Here is a 3,268-nt window from a genome sequence, read left to right on the forward strand (position 1 = left end):
CGCCCCCGGCGGACCCGCCGCCGCTGGCGCGGGGGCCCCCCTGCCATGGGGCAGGGGAGGGACCACTTTCCCCCCCCCGCACTCAGCTTTTCCCTGGGCTCCTTTCCTGCGTACAGAAAAGTGGCCCCTTGCCTGCCCCATGGCCTGCGCTCCCTGCTGCAGGCACTCTCAGCCCACGCGGCTGCAGCATGGGGCACCTGGCATGGGGTGGGCAAGGGACTGCTTTCCCTGCTCTGCCCCAGCCCCCCCTGTGCTTAGCCCCAGCTTGTAACCTGGCCCCACTGCCAGGCTGGCAGCAGAGCCAGGTTACAAGCTGGGGCTGAGTGCAGGGAAGAACAGCTCCTTGCTCACAGCGGAGCTGGTGCCCCGCGCTGCAGCCGCTCGCAGCCTGCTGGGGCTGCCTGTGCCTGCTCAGGACAGCACCATGTGGGCTGCGAGTGCCTGCAGCAGGGAACGCCAGCCATGGGGTAGGTGAGGGGACACTTTTCCCTGCGCTCAGCACCAGCTTCTTCCCTGCTGATAAGCAGGGGGTCAGGGCTGTGCACTGAGCCCCACCTGTACTGCGGAGCTGGGGGGCAATGGGTATGAGTGGGCAGGGAGCATGGGGCCTGCACCAGTGTCCCGGGGCCAGCACCAGCATGGCCCAGAGCAGAGTAGCAGGAGCGTGCGGTCCCAGCTGGCAGGGGCTCTATGGAGCTGGGCCAGCTCCCCCCTTCTCTGCTGGTGCAGCCCAGCCCAGCTCAGCTCCATGGATCCCTGCCAGCCTGTGCCCTGGTTTGGGCCCCACCGGTGCTGGCCCTGGGACACTGGTCCCAAGATGGTGACCGGGGGCAGGGCACCTGTCAAGGAGCGGGGCTACCCATGCAGCCCTCGGCAGCTTGCCCAAACTGGGTAAGCGGCCCTCTGCCCAAAATAATTGCCTGCCCCCGCTTTAGAGAGTAAAAAAATCTTCCATTTGGTTTCAAATACACATCTCAGTAATCCCAAATAAGAACTTGCAGCTTCATGAAAAATGTAACTAGCAAAACTAATGGGGATTTTATGTAGTGTTTTTTCATGCAATTAAAAATAATACTTCTTCAGGCTGCTGGCTCTTTTCCTGGCCACATCCTGGCTCCATTCCAAAGCTGCTAATACAGGTATTTATATAGGAACTAATTTCTACATATGACTATATATAAAATGTTTTTACTGCCAGAGGAGAAATGCAGCAATCCCAAGCTCACTTTCAACTTTGGCAAAGCGGGAAAGAGGAAGACTTAGTCTCATTTGTTAGAAACGAGTCTGCAGCTGGACAAGGAACAGGCTTTGCCCCACAAGTACACAAAGTAATAGCAGATTAGCTGTTGCCCTACTAAGCTTGAGGCTAATTTCTACAAAATCTTATTTTGTGGCTTTCCCACACAAAGAATTTTTGCACTCATTTAAATTGTATAAAAACACAGCAAATGCTACAGGTGAGGCTGCCTAAACACTTTCATCCTAAAGAGGCCTTTGCCAGTTGCTTACAACTGTCAAAACTTTCACCTTTTATGATGAAGTTGTCCAAATCTGTGTTCTTCCTGGGGGGTAATTTCAATTAGGGCATAAACAGTTTTGCAATTTGATTGTGTGGAGAGCTTAAAAAAAAGTCACACTATTAAAAAGCGCCTTAAACAGTTCTGGTATCTCAGAAGTTGGGGTAGTTTGAAATTTTGAATGTTACACAATTACTGTGGTCCAATGAAAAAAAATTATCTGAAAAAGTTATGAATGGCTTTTAAAATGTGCTTTATGCATGCAAAATAATAAGTTTTTCCCCACAACTTACTACTGCAACAAAATCAGAATTATAATTTTTATACACTGGAAAATAGCAATGAAACTAGAGCCTACTGCCTCCTCCAGTGCAGTCACAGGCACACTCCCTTTTCAGCATAAACAGTTTATGCTAAACAGCCTTTTAAAATAGTAGAATGCCAAATTATAGATATGAAGTTAAAGCCATATATACTAACAATCTTAAAGCTGCAAGCAAAGTGAGGCACTGGAAAAAAAGAAGATAAATTAGCTTATAAAAGGGAGCATGACATGGTTACTTTATAGCAATAGCAAAGGACTGAAAGCAAAACCTTAACTGGGTTAAGTAAAGGTACAGTTAAAAGTACCTTAACAATAAAATTACTGTGTAGTCACTAGGCCTATTTCAAGATTTTGAAACAAGATTTATTTCAGATTTTGCAGTAAGATTTATACAGTTTAAAAAGAATTAGACATTTATGTAATTAAGTGATTTTATACTACATAGAGCAAAAATAGATAAAGAATATCAACTTTCAGATAAAAGACTTAAATTCACATTTGCTATTGGAAGACAAAAGCAGCTTTCCCAAAAATATTATAGCATGTTTTATCCGTTTTACACCTTCCTCTGAAGTACTGGTACGTACCATCTGAGAAAGGACACCAGACTACCTGGACCACTTGTCTACTCTCTACTGAAATTGATGCACTTAACCTTCAGAGGAGATTAAACAAGCATGTAACAGCACAGAAGAACTGATTTTTTAAAAATAAATTTACAATGAACTAAGAGGTCTGTCTCTCTGTTCTCCATTTGCTTGCAATGGTCCATTACAGAAATATATGTACTTAAACAGCTGTTACAGAAATTTGAGATTTTTTTTTTCCCATTCAAAACCAATTAAAAATGACATTACCGCCACTATCCACAAAGAGGTTAATACCAGTTATATACTTAAAACAGATCTGCTTTTTGTCTCTGTCCCAGGGGAGCGGGGGCACTGGGAGACCCCCGCGGCGGTCAAGGGGTCTGCTTACCTCCAGCAGGGCCGGAGGAGCCGAAGAAACCCCAGGCGCCGGTAGCGCCGGCGCGGGTCGTCAGCCGGGCGTTTATTCGGCTGCGGCTGAACGACGGGGGCGGGGCACGCCGGACGGGAGAAATAAATGGCGACCGTGCCGAGGCAGAGAGGCGGCTGAAGGGAGCGAGACGAGGCGCGGAGCCCCAACGAGCAGGGGATCAGCCGCCGCCTGCAGAGGACGGGGCGACGCCAGGTGGAGGCAGAGAAGGCTGCGAGCAGTGCAGCAGAGCAGGCTGCGAGCAACGCAGAGGAGCACCTGCGGAGTGCGGGGCAACGCCGAGCAGAGGTGGAGCAAGCTGCGAGCAGTGCAGCAGAGCAGGCTGCGAGCAACGCAGAGGAGCACCTGCGGAGTGCGGGGCAACGCCGAGCAAAGGTGGAGCAAGCTGCGAGCAGTGCAGCAGAGCAGG

The 3,268-nt window shown here is 49.4% G+C and overlaps 1 protein-coding gene across 2 annotated transcripts in view; it reads right to left on the reverse strand.

Moving 5' to 3' along the window:
- The window catches only part of SLC16A10 (solute carrier family 16 member 10), a 69,698-nt gene extending 66,659 nt beyond the window's left edge, over positions 1 to 3,039 (reverse strand). Inside the window, exon 1 of one of the 2 annotated variants that reach the window (XM_006019477.3) lies at positions 2,821 to 3,039. The gene's annotated coding sequence lies outside the window, so the exon portion shown is untranslated. The remainder of the gene's footprint in view (positions 1 to 2,820) is intronic. The other variant, XM_025198840.1, reaches the window with a different exon arrangement.
- Between the last annotated feature and the right edge of the window lie 229 nt (positions 3,040 to 3,268).

The sequence above is a fragment of the Alligator sinensis genome, unplaced genomic scaffold (genome assembly GCF_000455745.1).
Source record: "Alligator sinensis unplaced genomic scaffold, ASM45574v1 scaffold737_1, whole genome shotgun sequence".
In the NCBI taxonomy this organism is placed as follows: Eukaryota; Metazoa; Chordata; order Crocodylia; family Alligatoridae; genus Alligator; species Alligator sinensis.